Consider the following 21,246-nt stretch of genomic DNA (forward strand, 5'->3'; position numbering starts at 1 on the left):
CTATTGCATCAACTTTAAAGTTTAGGGAAAATTTGTGAGGCATTCTACTCCCCCCCCCCTAAAAAAAATTAAATTGAAATTGAAAAGTTTATTTACAATTGAAAAACAGTTGTAAAAATATATATACAAAAGGAGGTTTCAGGCTGCACAGTGCCTGTATAAATTAAAAATTAATTCAAAATATGGTACTCTCAAGTATTTTTAGTAGTATCTTTAGAATTACAATTCTAACTCGGAATACTATAGAGGCATTTAACTACTTTTTATACTACAAAGCACGCAGAGTCGTACATTATATTGAAATGGTTCTTTAGAGAGAGCCCCTTTCAGAAGAGTCGCTTTAATCGAATTATCCTGGAAAAATTTCTCAAATAAAAGTTGTATACCAACACCAGTATAATGAAGGAGAATCGTTGGAACAAAAAAAGAACCTTCAAACAAAAAGAAGAAAACATGAAAAAAGATGACCGCCACATTACAGTTAAGTCCCCATTGTATACTCCTCAAACGAAATGACAAAGCTTGGGTTTCATGCGAATTATAGATTTTTAAACTGGAGTTCTACCTCAGAGAATGAGACCGTTTTCTTAAATTTAAAAAAAAAAAAAAGAGCAGTGAACAATATTTATTAGCAGAGAGGGACAAAAGGAGTCTTTACAAGTTCACTGTCTATTAATAGTCAAAAGTTGTCTGTGACTGTCTGGTGGCCTGCACGACATTGGAGAGGCACAAGGCATTTACCACTAACGTTAACATAGCTAAAACAATAATAATAATAATAATGGGGAAGGAATTAGCTATGCGGTTAGCGCACTGGACTCCCACGCGGAGGTCCCGGGTTCGAATCCAGCTGCTGACCCTAGGAGCTTCTTACAGCTCACTGTCCGGTGATGTACAGTGTTGTCTGTAACGAGAGAACACTGCCCGCAGGCCGGCAGTGCACTGAAAAAAGCTCCGGGCGCCAATAACCTTAGATGTTGACGCGCCTTAAATCATTAAATAATAATAATAATGCCAGACTGATACAACTATTGCCCTAGCATAGCATTCAGATCATTAAAAAATGGACAAACTAAGATGCCAATTTGTGTACTAATATATTTCTAATTCTACTAAATAAGATGGAACTACTGATCATTGCTTAGGAGAAGCATTAAAATGGAAGTAAACTAAAACAAAGTACACTAATATATAGTTAGGAAAGAGAATAACTGATTGGTTAGCGTATTAGATTCCCACGCGGAGATCTCAGGTTCGAAACCACTTAGATTTTCTATTCCTAGAAGCTTCTTACATCTCACTGTCCTGTGATAGACATTATCGCAGTAACCATTAACAGTGCACTGAAAAAGAGCCCCAGTAGCAAATGATCTTAGATGTTGTTGCGCCTTAATGTATATACAGTTACACAATACATGAGCTGAAAGCCACACTGTGACCTTGACATGCCTCTGTCTTCATACTCTATAATATTAATTCCAAACAATCAAAGATAAGTTCATCTAAATTTAGAAAATACATTTAACCATTATCACAACCAAAATGGAAATCTGCAGTGAATTCCCCCACACATCAATATTCAAGGTCACCTTATACGTGTTCTTCAAATTCCGAATTTATGGAACATATTCGTCTCTTGGAAACATTATACATTATATTATTATTGTTACTTTAGAAGGAGAACGTATATGGCTAAAAATTCGGAGGTTCTTGTCTTCAAGCTTTACCCAGGAAATCCACTTGCAGACTCATTAGCCTAATACAGGCCTGTGCAACCTAAGGCCTGTGTAACATTTTTGTGCAACTAGCGGTACATAATTAAATTGAAATACATGTTGAGAACCAAGAAAATATCTAAATAACTTTTTAATACAATAATTTATATTTAGAGCAAAATATTGACAGAGATGAATGTCTAATAGAGTTGAAACTTATAAATTCATGTTTTTATCTGTCACTTATTTAGAACGGTATTAAAAAGAAATACATTTCATGCTCATTAATGTTACAATATACTCGATAAAAATCTGTTCAATTCCTTTTGTAATCGGCTCTGGCTGGTTACGTCAGGTGTCTCCGTTTGATGCAATAATTCATTGCAATGTACATAAAGTTTTTGTATTGTTATTTTACACTACTACTAGAGAATGATGTGCCATTCCTGTGGAAATATCGATAACATTGCACTCTAGGATTCATTAAAAAACGAATGGATCTTTCTTCAATGCATTGCTAGCAGTGTTTTTCATAATTATTAAAGAGAACACTCTAAAAGCATCAATATCTACTAGTAATAAGTGTTGTAAAGAAAAAAAGTTTTATTTAGAAAGGCAAAATATAATGATCTTACAAATTTGAACAATTCTTTACAACTAAAAGAATAAAAGTTTAAGAGTTAGGACATTTAAACATGACACAGAGCTATAAATTAATAAATAACATCAATGAAGTCTACATTAGAATTACATTTTTATAAATTTTTTTTTTTTAGATTTTACTCGGCGGGACGGGACCCACGCCCCACGGCACTGCCACCAAGAGGCTTATTGTGCCTTCCCTTGAGTCTAGTAGGTGAAACCTCCCCTTCTAAGAAGGTAGAGGGCTTTCCCTACCAGTTCCTTCTGCACTACAATCTCCCCTGGTCACAAGGTACCAAAGATTTCGTAGCGCAGTCTCTCAAGTGCAACGCAATCGAATAACAGGTGAGAGGCCGTTTCTTACTCTTCCTGGCACAATCTGCACATCGGTTCCGAGTTAATAAGCCCTACCTTGTGCAGGTGCTTCCTGAACCTTCCGTGCCCTGTGAATAGGCCTGTAATCAGAGTGATCTGATTCCTGCCCAAACCTAGAGTCACTTTAGTTCATTGTTTACACAACAAGGGCATAACCCTCTTGCTGTGTTTGACCCCAGGAAGCATCACCCAGTACTTTTCATGTTCTCTCCAGATCCAGTGTCTGAGAGCCTCACGAACTGCAACCCTAGTGATCTCCCAGAACTGGTTCCGGGCCAATGAAGGGAGTAATAGCTCCATTCCTGGCCAACTGATCAGCTATTTCATTCCCCTCAATCCCCACATGGCCTGGCACCCACTCAAGTCGGACTTTGTTGTGCCGAGCCAGTTGATCTAGAACCTTTTTACATTCCTAAACCAGGGAAGAGATAGTTCTGAAGGAAGAGAGAGCCTTCAATGCCGCTTGACTGTCCGAAAAAATGCAAATCTCCCTATTTCTTAAGATTCATTCGCAGATTTTCCCCAGCGCAAGCACATTTTTTATAACTTATTATTGGAAAATTTATTTCAAATATCTCAAAATATGGAAAAAAAATTTCAAATATTCTCGGAATTAGGTTCAACCCACAACCCTCCATGTGTGTCTTATGTCCTGTATGTTTATTTATTTTAACAGACTGGACAAAAGTCACACTAACCTTAGATAGAACAAAGAAAGAAAATATTGTTAATAGCGTAATCCCTGAAGATGACTGGTCCCTTGGTCGTAAGCTTGGCAAAAATAAACATTATTGATTGAAATTGGCAATAATTATCCTTCCTTTTGGATCAATGATTCAGTCACCAAAAACTATTCACAAAATTCTACAATAAATAACAAAATTAAACTTAATTTCAAACGCATAACAAAGAAAAGTAAAGATATTTTCGAACTTTTTCTCCAACACCAAATAAGTAAAAAATTAAATTCTTTTTTATTTACTAATAATGTATTTCACACATATGAACTGCCATGTTTTTTTAAAATTAAGTACATAACTTAACCTGTACTTAATCAACAACTTCTTTTTCACAAAATACGAAAAATTATGAGGGTCGTTTGAAAAGTCCGTGCAAAGTCAGAGAGATTGCTACCGCCACTGGCGCGTATCGAGGTTATTAGCATCTCTTGGAAGAACACACACCAAGTTTCAGTCAGATCGGTCTATTTCTTTGTGTTTGGCATTCGTTTGAATCGAGGAAGTCGAGTGATTTTCAAAAAATGGACGAAAAAGAATTTCGTGTGTTGATTAAACACTACTTTATGAAAGGCAAAACGCCTCAGGAGACTAAAGAGAAGCTTGATAAACATTATGGTGACTCTGCACCTTCGATTAGAACAGTTTACAAGTGGTTTCAAAATTTTCGGAGTGGCCATATGGGCACAAGTGACGCTGAACGTTCTGGACGCCCTGTTGAGGTTACTACTCCAGAAATCATTGATAAAATCCATGATATGGTGATGGATGACAGAAGAGTGAAGGTGCGTGAGATTGCTAGTGCTGTGGGCATCTCGAATGAACGGGTACATAATATTTTGCATCAACATTTGGACATGACAAAGCTATCCGCAAGATGGGTGCCGCGATTACTCACGCTTGACCAAAAACGAAATCGTGTAAGGACGGTTTGCAGCTGTTCCAGAAGAATCCGCAGGACTTTAAGCGTCGTTTCGTCACTGTGGATGAAACATGGATACATCACTACACTCCTGAGACCGAAGAACAATCTAAACAATGGGTTACCAAGGGGGAATCTGCGCCAAAAAAGGCGAAGACCGTTCCTTCGGCCGGAAAGATTATGGCGACTGTCTTTTGGGATTCGCAAGGAATAATCCTCATCGACTATCTGGAAAAGGGTAAAACTATTACAGGTGCATATTATTCATCGTTATTGGACCGTTTGAAAACCGAGCTGCAAGAAAAACGCCCACGATTGGCCCACAAAAAAGTCCTTTTCCATCACGACAACGCACCAGCTCACACCTCAGCAGTTGTGGTCGCAAAATTAATGGAAATAGGGCTCCAACTCTTTTCACATCCCCCCTATTCTCCAGACTTGGCTCCCTCGGACTACTATTTGTTCCCCAATATGAAGAAATGGCTGGCGGGAAAAAGATTGTATTCAAACGAGGAGATGATTGCAGAAACGAATGGCTATTTTTCAGACTTGGACAAATCCTATTATTCGGAAGGGATCAACAAACTAGAGCAGCGTTGGACGAAGTGTATATGCCTAAAAGGAGACTATGTTGAAAAATAAAAAAGGTTTACCCCAAAAAATTAAGTAGTTTTTATTTTTGCACGGACTTTTCAAACGACCCTCGTATGTATACCTTTAAAAATAAAGATGGATCAAGTAATCTCGTCTACATTCAAACTGTCAGCCCAAGGTAATAAATGTAAAATTCAACACAAAATCTGCGAAAAAAAAAATTGTACGAGATGTAAAAATAACTATCTACACAAAATGGAACAAATGTCAAAAGTGAATTAATTTTATCTTGATATCTGCAGATGTAAGAAATACTAGGTAAATAACAGTAGTGACACAATTCGATAAGATGTCCTAGTTAACATACCCCTTCGGCTAGTGCAGTTTAATGCCTGCAACAGATAATCCCTTTTGCAGTCCAAGTACTTAATAATTTCCATTAAAAAAGCATATTATCAATAAAATTTTACCAGATTCAACTTATTAATGAGATGGAAATTGTAAAGTTAATTGTGCCAATTGAAAACAAAGTCGTCAAGGAACATGAGAGATTTGATTACTTGCATTAAGCCTGATTTTTTTTATTTGGAAATTAGATAAAAAAATAAATAAGCGCAGTGTTTACCGTTATTGTTCTTCAAAAAGAACACATTAAAGGACTAGAACTATGAATAAAAGGCAGTTCTCCCTTACTTTGCTTCGCATGTCGACCCCCAGCAACGTTAACAAATTTCATGTACTATTAAAGTGGAGCCTCCCATAAAGGACAATCTCAGTAGCGACCAACTCCATTTACGAACAGTTTTTGGATTTCCCCGTTTTACCTCTATACACATTCTATATAAAAGAACCTCCGTCTAACGGACACACTACATAGCGACCACGGACACTGATTTTGGGGAACGGATTATATGTTTCACCTCCCACCAACGACCACCTTATTATTAAAAGTTCTTTTGACGCGGTGATCAAAATAATTATCCCCTCTCAAGTTTTTGTTTTTTTTTTCTGGTTTTTCCTAAAGTTTTCTGTAAAAGCTCATACATCTTGTACCATTTTAAATCATTTTTCAATATTACTTTGGATGAACAATATTATTTTTTCAGATATGTCTCTCAAACGAAAGTGGTTAACTCTAAATGAGAAAATAAATGTGTTGGAAGATTTTGCAAAAACAAAAATCGAGCCATCGTCAACTTGCCGAAAGGTTTGTTCTATTTTTCTAAGAAATGCAATTATTCTGTGAGTTTGCTTAATTTCTAATAAAAAGTTAATTATGTACAATTAGGTTTGGAGTTGGAAAATCGCAGATTACCAATATTTTGAAGAACCGAGATGGAATCTACGCGTTGAAACAACAAATCGGCTTGTAAAAAAAAAATTAGTGATTATTTTTACAATGTTGAAGAATGATATCGTAAAATTGCGTCAGTCCATTAAGTTTAGCAAAAATTTACCGTTCATAAAGTAATAAAAAAAGTTAAATATGGATGAAAAATGCAATGGAAATTTATATTGCTATTTGTATTTATGATTTTTTGATGATAATTATCAGAGAAATGTTTAAATAAAATATAATTTTTTAGTATTAAAATATATTTTACCATAAATTATTATTTTTAAGAATAAATGTGATGATTATTATAAAAATTGTTATAAAGATGATTAATTAAGTCAATAATATGTAGTTTTTTGATATATTTTTTGGATAATTAAGAAAAACTTTATGCATATCATATAGCTAAATAATTATGCAATTATGCACGTTTTTAAATCTATTAATAATAAACAATTTTTAAATAGATGTTTGGAAAAAACCCCATATTTTTTCATAATGAAACTTGCCTACCTCCAACTAACGACCACCTCCAAACAGCGGCCACTTTGATTTACAGTGCCCGTTATTGAGAGGTACTTGAATAATAATTCATGTTAATTGGACAGTCTGGTAACTGGTCACAGTATGAATAGCACAGCCATTTCTTTTTAACGCAAGCACACTTCTTTGTTGTGCATTCTATTTCAATTAATGTATTAATTAATAAAAAAAAATGCTATCTTTTACCGTGTTACAAGTTAAATACTACTTGTTGTTCATTGTTTTTGGTGACTGATTTATAGTTTAGATTTATAGACCTAGGGACTAGGTCATCTTCATGGCTGTGGAACATATTTACAGTTTGTTAACAATGATTCTATTAAAATGAATATGTATAATATAACGAAATTTACAAAAATTATTTACCTAGTTTAGAAAGTAATACTTTTACATTTCAGGGTTGGCGTGTCTACTGTCTTGTCTGTTCATAGACTGAGTGTGATCGGTCTATGTGTAATATGTGTTAGGTTGTGTGGAAGTCAGTGTTGCCAATTGTCAAGTATTTTGTAGTAAGTTTACGTATATGTTGTTTAAATTGTTCGTGTCTGTTTTTAAATTTAAACTGTTTTCTGTCTTAGATATGTATATCATTTCTATCTGTTAAATACTACACCACCAACTAAAAGGCCTTCAGTTTTTATCAATCGACATCTGATACTTTAATCGCAACTGTGGCATCTGCACAGCGGCTTTGTGATCCGCACCAAACGTTTTTACTTGGACTATATTAAAGCTGCTTCACTTGTACTCGCTACATCTTTTGTTCTTTTGCTTTTGAGACATTTAAATTAGAGATTGGCCATATTTGTAAGCTGCGTTTCACATCACATGCATTTTTCACAAGGCATTTTCCACACAAGAAAACACATTCTTATCCCTGTAAGCACTTCAAGTTCTTCCGGTAATGGCCTTTTCAGAAGGAAAGAAGATCAACAAATACCTTTTATAATTTACTTTAAAAACTGTTTTAGACTTGATTGATTACAAGATGCATTATCAGGATTTCCTCGCTCACAGAAAGAAAAATTTCTTCGACATAATTGCATATACCTGTGATACTAATCCTTTTTTTTTTGCGGCACACTTTCAACAATTTCAAAATCTGGCGGTACACTAACAATAAGATAAGTTTAAAAGTATTTCACTTATCCATACTACACTGTGTAAAATAGTTTCATGGTTATTTTCAATATAAAATAAAGTAACATGTACTACAAAAACAACAGTATATGTTTATTAAGGGATTAAGTTAATAATAAGAATACTTTTAATGAGAAATTTGAGCTTGATGTTTTTTGATAATTTCGTTTATACGAGGGTCGTTTGAAAAGTCCGTGCAAAGTCAGAGAGATAGCACCACTGGCGCGTATCGAGGTTATGTTTAGTTAGTAGCATCTCTTGGAAGAACACACACTAAGTTTCAGCCAGATCGGTCTATTTCTTTGTGTTTGGCATTCGTTTGAATCGAGGAAGTCGAGTGATTTTCAAAAAATGGACGAAAGAGAATTTCGTGTGTTGATTAAACACTACTTTATGAAAGGCAAAACGCCTCAGGAGACTAAAGAGAAGCTTGATAAACATTATGGTGATTCTGCACCTTCGATTAGAACAGTTTATAAGTGGTTTCAAAATTTTCGGAGTGGCCATATGGGCACAAGTGACGCTGTACGTTCTGGACGCCCTGTTGAGGTTACTACTCCAGAAATCATTGATAAAATCCATGATATGGTGATGGATGACAGAAGAGTGAAGGTGCGTGAGATTGCTAGTGCTGTGGGCATCTCGAATGAACGGGTACATAATATTTTGCATCAACATTTGGACATGACAAAGCTATCCGCAAGATGGGTACCGCGATTGCTCACGCTTGACCAAAAACGAAATCGTGTAAGGACGGTTTGCAGCTGTTCCAGAAGAATCCGCAGGACTTTAAGCGTCGTTTCGTCACTGTGGATGAAACATGGATACATCACTACACTCCTGAGACCAAAGAACAATCTAAACAATGGGTTACCAAGGGGGAATCTGCACCAAAAAAGGCGAAGACCGTTCCTTCGGCCGGAAAGATTATGGCGACTGTCTTTTGGGATTCGCAAGGAATAATCCTCATCGACTATCTGGAAAAGGGTAAAACTATTACAGGTGCATATTTTTTATCGTTATTGGACCGTTTGAAAACCGAGCTGCAAGAAAAACGCCCACGATTTTTCCTTTTCCATCACGACAACGCACCAGCTCACTCCTCAGCAGTTGTGGTAGCAAAATTAATGGAAATAGGGTTCCAACTCGTTTCACATCCCCCCTATTCTCCAGACTTGGCTCCCTCGGACTACTATTTGTTCCCCAATATGAAGAAATGGCTGGCGGGAAACGAGGAGGTGATTGCAGAAACGAATGGCTATTTTTCAGACTTGGACAAATCCTATTATTCGGAAGGGATCAACAAACTAGAGCAGCGTTGGACGAAGTGTATAAGCCTAAAAGGAGACTATGTTGAAAAATAAAAAAGGTTTACCCCAAAAAATTAAGTAGTTTTTATTTTTGCACGGACTTTTCAAACGACTCTCGTATTTGGTCGTATAAAAGATACGAATGATTTTTTACGTACCAACCAACTTGAAAAATGATTTTAACATACACATACTCGTAGATAAAAGTATTTCTCTTTAATTTAAACTTTACTAGTAATAAAAAAAAAGTTATAATTTTTAATGTATGCATTTCTAAAATTTGGTGGCACACTTCAATACTTGTACGCATAAGTGTCGCATCACATTGGTTGAGAATCACTGCCATATACTCTTCGAGATAAAATGTAATAAATGGACGGATTCGGATTTGAGTATTAGAAACTAATTAATCAACTTTTTAGATTTTATTACCTCGAAACAACGACTTCTTTTGACGGATATTTTAAGAAATTTAAACTTTACATTTGTTGGACTCCAATAAATTAAATTACTTTAAATTTGAAACCTCCAACAAGCAATCAGTGTCAATGCTATTACAACACAAAAACCTAAGAAGAAAGAAAAATGAATCAAAACTTCTTCTTTCTAGGAATCAGAGAAAATAAAAATATGATTCCCTGGTTTCTTGTATTTAATTTTCAATAACTTAAATTCGATTGTTTTGTACTTATCGCCAACTTCAATGTCAGTGAGCAATTGGTTTAGTTAACCTTAGTTCTTATCGCTAATTTTATGTTTAAAAAATTTTGTCTGAATAAAATTTTTACTGAATAACTCAATATCTGAATTGAAAAATTAAAAATTATATTCATAAACGATATAAGACTACAAAGAAAATAATAAATCACAAATCCACAAAGACATAAATCTCTAAGGAAAACACCTATAAACAGAGAGGTGATTGTTCTGCTTCAAAGAAGATAGAAAGCACCGTTCATCACAAATTAGCTATCAGAGCACGTACAATTCTAAACTGTTTCCTGCAAACGGAGGACAAGCATCTGGTAATTCGAAATCTCTATTCGTAATAAAGACATTTTTTTAAAAAACAAGAAGTTCTTTGAAAATGAAATAAGATTCTTGAAAATATGGAAAATAACGGTTCTTCAACGAATATGCAAGTGAGACGGCTCAGACTGCTGAAATATCTGATCATAAAAAAAATAAATAAAACGAAAAAGAACCAATAAGTGTTTTTGATACCCCTAATTTTATTATATTCCCACTCTTATATTAAAAAATCGTTTGATTAAGTTGGGATTTTGAGAAATGCTGCAATCTATTCTTGAGTAACCTAAACCTAAACCTTCATTCAACATCTTGAGCCTAAACTAGCCTATTCTTCGTCTGCATTAGTACTGAACAACGTTACTTAAAGCAATCTGTTCTAAATGTCTATTATTTATACGTAGTTGTCTTTTAATAGTTAGACCGAAGTTTTCTCCATACAACTAAGGAAGGTTAGCTCAATATGAACTACAAGAACTCGTCATACCCGTCTGCTGCCTCAAGGAGCCTGATTTGACTTTTTTATTAAAATTATACGAAGATAGCAGAAAATAATCAAGAATCAAGATAGCAATAAGGAAGTGGGGGGCACATTTGAACAGGGGCACCTTTGAAAAGTTTTAATTTCCCACTAAATATTAAAAATATTTATGATTGGTAATTTTCTCCATATGTTGTGGTAGACCTGTTGTATAATTGACAGAGTTTCCCTTCGTTTTCATTGTTTGTAAAGTCAAATTTGAGGAATGTTATATTTGGTAAGGTGGAAGTAAAATTTTTGTTGCATCTTTGGAAGTGTATTGTGAAGATTTGCAGTGGACAAGGTGTAAGTATTGTTAGTCCATATTACCATTTGGAATTCGTATTTTTAAACCTAGTATTTACAAAAGTCTATTTGCTCGCATAAAGTGTTGGATATTATATTTTCTTTTATGGAAGGAGAGGGGGCACATTTCAATATCACAGTTAAAATGTGCCGCCCTACCGAGCTGCAAGTTTGTGACTTTTTTTTGTTTAATCGCAGAGAAGGGGAAAGTGATCCGAACCTACATTAAGAAGCGCAACAAACCGAATATTTTGTTCAAACTTCCTAAACCCATCACACTTCGGGTACAACATCCCGGACTGAGTAATTCTTGATTTTTGAACTAGAATTCAGTGGTTTAAAAGAGAAAGTAATGTAGTAGTGAGAGACATAACTGATAGAAGGTAGATTCAGAGTAAAGTAATAACATTTCTTTCTATTTTAAATTGTTCAAAGCTACCCCACCAGTGGGACAAATATTAACATTTGACAAAAGGTTTTTAAATTAAAAATATATAGATATTATGTAAAGTACCAACTGTTTATTGATATAGATCTGTTCAGAAGACTTGAAAGTTGTAGAAAACAAAATAAAAAGGTTCAATAATTCGATTCTGTGCACTCTGTAACAGAAAATGTAAATTCTGTTCAAATGTGGCCCCCCTCTCCCCTACTCATTAAACTGCAACTGGCAATCAACATTAAATATTAATTATTTTTTCCCGACGAGGCAAATATGTAATTGTGAACCGCTATGTAAATGATTAATTTGTTTTTGGATCCGCAAAATAAAATGACAAAAATTGTATTCGTCACCTGTTTATTTTAATTTTTTAATTTTCATCTGCTCGCGTCATCTGCTGTCATTGGGGCTCTCAGCTTTGACAGTGTTTTCTCGTCACAGGCAGCATTATCACAGCTGTAAGAAGCTCCTAGAAAGAGCAAAGAGCTGGATTTGAATCAGGAATCTAATGAGCTAATAGCTAACTGCCTCCAGCAGGCTTGGCTACAATATTCATGGCTGTTTCGGAGTTTCGTTTGTCCATCAACATTAGAACTGAAGTGATTCATGGAACTTGTTTTGTGGAAGCCAAAATTTTCTGCTCCAATACTCTGTTACGCTCTCTCTAAGACGAAAACATAAAGTTGTATGCTCGCCAGCGAGTGGGTGAAGAAAATACAGAGCAAAATAAACAAAAAAAAAAAGTTGAGCGCCACTTCGTTTTTGTTTTCCTGAAGGTCGGGTGTACGACGAAACCCAAAACAAAAAAAAATCAAATCAAATCAAAAGTGAATGAAAATAAATAAGGAGTAAAGAAAAACTAATAAAAAAAAGGAAAAGAATTAACTTAAGAAACCCTTAGCAACCACCTTTTGTGTCCGTGGTAAGGAAACCGGGCTAATCTATAGAATAGCGCCCCGGAGGCGTGGCCTGTTTATTTTTAGGGGGTGGGAAGTACAGCGCACCTACCGGTGAAAATTTAAACTACTTTCCGCCAATGAACTGTTTCGGATTGTGCGAATTTCGTAACGCTTATGTTTCGCGCGCATGCGCAGTACACTTAGATTAGATTGTACAAGACGGGCGGTTCCACCAAAAAAAAAAGGGGAAGGAACGCAGGCAATCCTGATGCCCATTGTTCCCCGCCCACCCCTCATCTCATGAGAGATACCGGGGTTTAAAAACAAATCCGGCTAAAAATTACCAGATGTTAATATAATAACCTAACAAAGTAGCAACAGGACACTAGGGAGCTTGACGACTCAATCGCCCAGTGCACTGAATAAACCTAGAAAGTTCATTAAGATTACCAGATGCTACAATCTCCGGTAGGGAGACATTTGACCTTCCGAAGACGAGGAATCTAGTTTTAGAATAAACTGGGCACACCTCAACAAAGTGCCTCACAGTTTCATCGGACTCACCACAGCCAGCACAATTTGGCGACTGGATTAGGCCACATTTAAAAAGATGATATGCTAAATTTGCATGTCCACTCAACACCTGAACCAACTGGCGGATCCGGGACCTGCTAAAACCAACCATATCCGTTCTTGACAGGCCAAGGATTTCCTTAGCCTGGCGGCAGTCAATTCGGGATCTCCACCGTTTCCGATGTTCTTTCAAAATCCACTGTTCCACCTCTGTTCTACAACGTCGATAGGATACAGGGGTAATGGGCTGAGGAGTCATTGTTATCAACGCAGCTCCTTCCTTTGCTGTTTCATCAGCAAGTTCGTTACCCGGAATCCCAGAATGACCAGGAGACCAAGCAACCGAAACAGTATTCAAAGCTCCTAACAAATTGAGAGCAGCATGACAAGAATTGACCGAAATTTGGTTCCTACTAGGAGAGGCCAGAGCTTTAATTGCAGCCTGGCTATCCGTGAAGAACCTAACATCAGTGTCGGCAAATCCCTTCCAGCGGAGTAAAGTAGCCGCCATCTCAATGGCAGCCAACTCCGCCTGAAAAACAGATGCATAATTACCAAGATCAAGGCAGGTGCGTTCCCATTGGAACCCAAACTGGGGTCCCCAGATGCAGAGACCAGCACCTGCCCTATCCATCAATGAACCATCCGTAAAAACAGAAATGGCGTTTGTTGATAACTCGACAGCCGAAGCACAAGCCTCCTCCCTCGCAAGTATCTGAACCCCATAATTCCTACTGAAGTCCAGAGTCGCAGGGATGAAGTCCCCCGGCATGGAGAGCACTGCAATATGCTTTTTATCCTCTCGAACCAGATCAGCATGACTAATAAGCCTGCCTTTCCGACCGAGAAGGTTCATAGATGCCCACGTGCCGACACTCTCAAGTCTACGAGCGGCCATCAAAGCCTCCCCTCTAAGAAAAATATCCAAGGGAGGAAGCCGTAACATAAATTCCAAAGCGGCAGTAGGAGTACTCTGCAATGCTCCGGTAATCAATAGACATGCTAGCCGCTGGACGCGTTGCAACCCATTACAAAGCGTCTTCTGACGAGTAGCATTCAACCAAACAATACAGCCATAGGCTAAAATGGGACGCACTACGGCCGTATACATCCAATACATGAGCTTAGGAGAAATTCCCCATCTCTTACCAACCACCCTGCGACATTGCATAAGTGCAGAGGTGGCCTTATTCGCACGTTCCTTGACATGCGGAGTCCAAGATAATCTAGAATCCAGGATCACTCCAAGATATTTCACTGTTGAGCAAAACTGGATTTCCTCTCCATAAAGCGTAAGACCACGCTGCGGACGCCTTCGGTTCCAGGTGAATAATACTACCTGGGTTTTAGAAACACTGAATCTCAGCCCATTTCCCTCAGCCCATCGCGCCACAAAGCAAAGGCTCTGCTGCGAAAGATCGAGAAGCGTACCGAGATCCTTCCCTACATGAAGTACCACCAGATCATCCGCATACGCCTGAGCATATCCCGGACGATCGGCAAGACCGTTAAGAAGGCCGTCCATCACCAGGTTCCATAAAAAGGGGGATAAAATCCCACCTTGAGGACATCCCCTGAACAACCTACGTTCTCGGACCACACCAAGGCACTCGACAGACAATAACCTACCGAACGCCATATGACATATCCAATTGCGCAGTACACTTACTGCCTAGCAACTGCTTCCTGTTTAATGTATTAATAGTTCCCGCGAGGGAAGGGATTAGCTATGAGGTTAGCATACTGGACTCCCACGCGGAGGTCCCGGGTTCGAATCCAGCTGCTGACCCTTAGATTTTCTCTTCCTAGGAGCTTCTTACAGCTCACTGTCCGGTGATGGACAGTGTTGTCTGTAACGAGAGAACACTGTCCGGAGGCCGGCAGTGCACTGAAAAAAGCTTCGGGCGCCAATAACCTTAGATGTTGACGCGCCTTAAATTATAAAAAAAAAAAAAAAAAAAAAAAAAAAATAGTTCCCGCGAGTGCTCTGTATGTGACCTGAGGTGCCGTTTTTTTGTAACTTTATGAGTATGAGCGTTTTAAATTTGCAGTTTTTTTTTTTAAATTAAAGCATGAGTGTAGTGTGAGTGAGGATGGAGTAATGAATGTTATAAAATTTTGTATGGAAGTTGGTTTGGATTTTCTGGAGGGAGTCCGCCAAGTATGCCCTCCTCAGGAAAAGGACTCTACAGAATAAGGTAAGTTTCTTTTGTGTTGTTCTGTGTAATTATTGTAATGAATCTTGAGACACAAATTAAAAAATTGAGGGTGATTAGGTAGGTTAGGAGGGGGGTATGGGGGCGAAGCCCCCTTTAAGAAAAAAATAAATAATTCGAAGTGATTCTGATTCGCTGTTACCATATAACCCGCTAGATTTAAGTGTAAATATAAAATAAAGAAATAGTTTTATATTTATATTTGAATATGGCGGGTTCTATAGTAACAGCGAATCAGAATCACTTCGAATTAGGCCACGTCTCCGGGGAGCTATTCTAAAGATTTACCGGAAACCGTTTATAATGTTTGGCTCCTTCGCAAGTTTCTAATAATTTCTTCCAGCTGACCAGCATGTCCTACGCAAGCCCCTTTCGGGAATTTCCTCTGGGGTCCCTCGATGGAATTGAGGAGTAAAACGATCACCTAATTCTCTCCAATGTACTCAGCTCGCCCTCTCCAACTCAACTCCGCTCTTGTCTAGACCAAAACTCGACTTGTCTCTGCTGTGGCTACACTCAACTCGTCTCTGATGTCGCCCAAACTGAACTGTCTTTTTTTTTTTTCTGTAGTTTCTATTTTTTCTTATCCAGGTGACTATTTTTACCAGCCCTCATCACCATATGGTTCACTTTATTTCGAAAAAAAACACTAAATTCAAATAAATACATAAAACACCCTTTTCAATTTCTAATCTCTTATAAAAATGAAATTAAAATTTCCTGAACCTCAGGTAGCCTCTATTAAAACAGTCAAAAAAACCACGGACAACCTCTATACCGCCATTTTTCTGACCCTTCAGTATTATACTAATCTGAAATTAGTAACAACTGATACACTTCCTCTTGTGACAGATGAAAATTCGAAACCATCACGGTCAGAATATAACATGAAAAGATAAAAGAATTGATGTTAATGATTAATTATGTAATTGTTACATTGAAATAACGATCATTCCCCTTGATATTGAATATTTTTAATAATTAACTTTTAAGACATTTCAATTTTAATTCTCGTACTCCTGCTGGTATTTTTTACATTCTTCATTCATAAGCATCTAATAAATGATTTGATTGTGAATAATTCTGAACTTCTTAATTCCATCATCAATGTATTTTTTTACAGCTGTTTATAGTGAAGTAAAAATGCAACAACAATATAAACTGCATATTTCTTATTTAAAGGAAAAAATTAAACAAAAACTTTCCCCTGTAATAAAGGACTGTTTTGATAATTTCATAGAGATAATTGTGCAATAAACCATTACAGTACACTTTCAATTATAACTCTCACCAATCACAAAACATAACAAATTAATGATTTACTGATAAATCGATAAATACAATTTCTTATTTAATGTAAATGTAAAAAATAAATAAAATTGAGGTTACAAATTTATTTTTTATTCAAATTCAAAAAATGTATGCACAAAATGAAAAAAGAAAAAAAAAATTAAGGTCACCTTTGGATATTTATGGCGTAATTTGCTAGCAGATATTGAACATGTTTGTGGGTAAACAAACCAGAATGGATTTCAGATTTGCTGTTAATGGAAAGCCCACGGTGAATTGGTGCGACATTACACAGATCCAGACGACCTTAAGCAGTTTTGAATCGAGCCTAGGGTAAGTGGTTAACAATGTTTAGTAGGTCATGTTTTATTGAATAATTAATGAGACAACAACTTTACGAGAGTTGGTTTTATCAAGCACAACGGGGAAAACCGTCCTCTCCTAAATACTGAACCTGTTCACAGAGATATTAAGTGAAATGAGGCTGAAAATAATTATACATAGAATTATTATGTAAATTCTACATAATCTCAATGGGTGTGTAAAATATTTAAAAATATTATTTAATAAATTGTGTAACTTGACAAAGTAATTTTAGCGAAAGTTGATACTTAAATTTTCAAATCATTGCAAAAACAACCACGATACACCTACAGTGGCGGCAAAAAGCAGTTTTTTCTTAAAATAATGAATTTAGGTAATAAAAAGTTTCAGTTAACTACACAAAATAAAAAGTGTATTTAAAACGACCAAATATTTGAACAAATAAAGTAAAAAATCTTCTGTCATAATAGAATAGAAAGAGAAACTTACATAAACAAAAAGTATTTGCACATTATAGTTTTCCGTTTGTGTAGGCTTTATTTATTAATGTTATACACTGTTAATATTTTTTGTAAAAAGTCCTTGAGCGTCAATAACTGCTTGTAAACGTCTGGGCATTAAGAGGACTAAATTTTAAATTAAATCTGGATTCTTTTCTGTTCTTCGACTAAAAGATTTTTAAGGTGGTATCTTCCGATGATTTAGTGTTTTCTAACGTTTTGATCCAGTATGTACCACAAATGTCTAATAATATTCAAGTCTGGCGACTGTGGGGGGGGGGGGGGCAGCTGTCTCGGAACGTTATATACGAGGGTCGTTTGAAAAGTCCGTGCAAAAATAAAAACTACTTATTTTTTGGGGTAAACCTTTTTTATTTTTCAACATAGTCTCCTTTTAGACTTATACACTTCGTCCAACGCTGCTCTAGTTTGTTGATCCCTTCCGAATAATAGGATTTGTCCAAGTCTGAAAAATAGCCATTCGTTTCTGCAATCACCTCCTCGTTTGAATAAAATCTTTTTCCCGCCAGCCATTTCTTCATATTGGGGAACAAATAGTAGTCCGTGGGAGCCAAGTCTGGAGAATAGGGGGAATGTGAAACGAGTTGGAACCCTATTTCCATTCATTTTGCGACCACAACTGCTGAGGTGTGAGCTGGTGCGTTGTCGTGATGGAAAAGGACTTTTTTGTGGGCCAATCGTGGGCGTTTTTCTTGCAGCTCGGTTTTCAAACGGTCCAATAACGATGAATAATATGCACCTGTAATAGTTTTACCCTTTTCCAGATAGTCGATGAGGATTATTCCTTGCGAATCCCAAAAGACAGTCGCCATAATCTTTCTGGCCGAAGAAACGATCTTCGCCTTTTTTTTGGCGCAGATTCCCCCTTGGTAACCCATTGTTTAGATTGTTCTTTGGTCTCAGGAGTGTAGTGATGTATCCATGTTTCATCCACAGTGACGAAACCACGCTTAAAGTCCTGCGGATTCTTCTGGAACAGCTGCAAACCGTCCTTACACGATTTCGTTTTTGGTCAAGCGTGAGCAATCGCGGCACCCATCTTGCGGATGTACCCGTTCATTCGAGATGCCCACAGCACTAGCAATCTCACGCACCTTCACTCTTCTGTCATCCATCACCATATCATTTTATCAATGATTTCTGGAGTAGTATCCTTAACAGGGCGTCCAGAACGTTCAGCGTCACTTGTGCCCATATGGCCTCTCCGAAAATTTTGAAACCACTTATAAACTGTTCTAATCGAAGGTGCAGAATCACCATAATGTTTATCAAGCTTCTCTTTGGTCTCCTGAGGCGTTTTGCCTTTCATAAAGTAGTGTTTAATCAACACACGAAATTCTTTTCCGTCCATTTTTTGAAAATCACTCGACTTCCTCGATTCAAACGAATGCCAAACACAAAGAAATAGACCGATCTGGCTGAAACTTGGTGTGTGTTCTTCCAAGAGATGCTACTAACTAAACATAACCTCGATACGCGCCAGTGGTGCTATCTCTCTGACTTTGCACGGACTTTTCAAACGACCCTCGTATTAACTAATCCTCAGTTTTACTAGCAGGATCGTTGTCAAAATTGAAAAATGTACTGGTGCTGGATTCTCAAATTTTCTGCACTTGCTTTAAGGTTACGGCGCAAAATGTTCACGTGATCTTCTGTATTTAAATTACCCTCGTTCAAGATTTCCTACCATATTATAAGTAACACATTCCCACACCATTACATGTCCGCCTCCGTGTTTCACTGTAACAGAAACATTTTACTTCTTCAGCTCCTACGCCTACGACTATCAGATCCAAACAAAATGAACTTGCTTTCGTCAGAGAACATTACATTTTTCCCAAAACAGAGGGGTTTTCTCTGGCAAAAGCAAGTCGCTTTTTGCGGTTCCTTTCGTTGATAAAAGGTTTTTTCTTTGGTGCTCTACCGTGGAGTCCGTCAGAATGCAAAGCATTCTTTATTGTCCTTTCGCTTACGCAGACTCCAGAAGATGATTGCACCATATCAGCTAGAGCTTGTACGCTTATCGTTGGATACTTAAGAGCTTCATGTTTTATTTTTCCCTTCATTCTACCAATTAACTTCTTCGGACGATCTTTACGTTTACTGTTTTCTGTTGTGCCTCGTTCCTCATATCTCTTTATAACGTATCTTACAGTAAGTAGAGAACTTCAGCCCTAAGAAATCAGCAATTTCCCGATAAGATTTTTGTTGACTCCGCAGTGAAATAACTTTTTCGCGGGTGCCGACAGTTAATTCCCCTTCTTTTTGCATTATCAATTTATCACAAGTTAAGAGGAGTTTCCAACATCCAATCACAGCTTAGAATGCTGTGGGAAAGAAAATAATAACCACAACTAACTAGTGAACGACCTTTGGAATTTTATGTGTGCAAATACTTTTTCCTTATGTTTATGCTATTTTTAATTTTTGGTTCATTATGGTAGAAGTTTTAGATTATATTTACCCTGGGATTTGAAGAGGAATCAGGATACTTTTAATTTGTAAAGTTGACAGAAATTTTGTATAACTTAAATTCAAAAATTTAAAGAAAGAATTGGTGTGCAAATACTTTTTGCCGCCACTGTAGGTCTAAACTACTGCAGCCACATTATAACCTTACCCTTCTGTTTCCTAAAACCCCTCAAAATATCAAATGTTGCGGTAATTAGTAAGGCACCATCTTGGAAAGAAACGTTGAGCCGCTATTAAATCAGAAACTACTCTTAAAGTTACCCTTCCAATAAACCTAAGTACTTCAACAATGATATTTTAGCTGCTTTTAAAAATAAATATGTTCCTAAATATTATGAGGAAAAGTAAATCTGTGCAAATAAATGCAATGTAATTTTATAAATTAATTATTTTTTTAAAAAAAATTGGGGTAAAGTCACGAATTTCCTCATTACAAATCTTAAGGTTCAAACTCCAAATTTGTGGAACTTTCGAAACTTATACAGTTGGTATTGCCGCAGAGCTGAAAGGAGATTTTTGAGAGATGCTTATAATCATCATTGCTCTCCCAGAACTGCCATAAAATTAACTATCCAAGACATAGAAATATGATAAAGTTATAGTTTTGGGTATGACGTTTGCAGAAAATAAATAGATTTAAGATTTATGTTTGAAACATCTTAAAAATGGTGAAAAAAACCCACTTCGGGTTAAGTAATTTTCTTGAAACACGGAATCTTTACAACTTATTAAATCCTTTTCAATATAAGTGCTTACATTTCCTCTCCCTGGGAGCTTCTCATAGCCCTCACTAAAGCATATTATCTGGAACGAAAGAACATTGCCTGGAGGACGTCAGAAGATTTTGGTTGCGCCCATAGTTTAAACATTACTAATCAACCAAATCATAGGTTCAGCGGTGGTAGTTGATATGTGCAACTGCATAAGTAGAATAGAATAGGATAGAATAATATATATTTGCTTGAACATATGTTCTAGATACAATAGGCTCGTCATAATAAACTTCGGACTACAATAAATATTCACTATTACACTGTTCAAATATAGTATAAACAGTATCAGATCAATCAACTTTGAAGTGAGTTACATTCCATTTATTATCCAAGAAGGCTTCTATTTTATAAAATGTGTTATCTAATAAAAAGTTTTTAATAGTTTTCTGAAATGACTTTTTTTATAGATTTGCCATAGATTGTGGTATTACGAGTATATTAAATATCCTGGCTGCCATCAAGCTCGGCGCCTTGTCGGAGCTAAACAATCTCTTTCTAGCCAAATCAAAGTAAGTCATTTTTGCTCCTTACATTATAGGAATGTTCATCACTTCTTAAAACATTTTT

General features: G+C 36.6%; 1 protein-coding gene across 1 annotated transcript in view; it reads right to left on the bottom strand.

Annotated features, from left to right (window-relative positions):
- The window catches only part of LOC141449474 (UNC93-like protein MFSD11), a 51,732-nt gene that overhangs the window by 15,332 nt on the left and 15,154 nt on the right, over positions 1 to 21,246 (bottom strand). The window lies entirely within an intron of this gene.

Source organism: Rhodnius prolixus, unplaced genomic scaffold (assembly GCF_049639745.1).
Source record: "Rhodnius prolixus isolate KJV_2025 unplaced genomic scaffold, Rpr scaffold_2, whole genome shotgun sequence".
In the NCBI taxonomy this organism is placed as follows: domain Eukaryota; kingdom Metazoa; phylum Arthropoda; class Insecta; order Hemiptera; family Reduviidae; genus Rhodnius; species Rhodnius prolixus.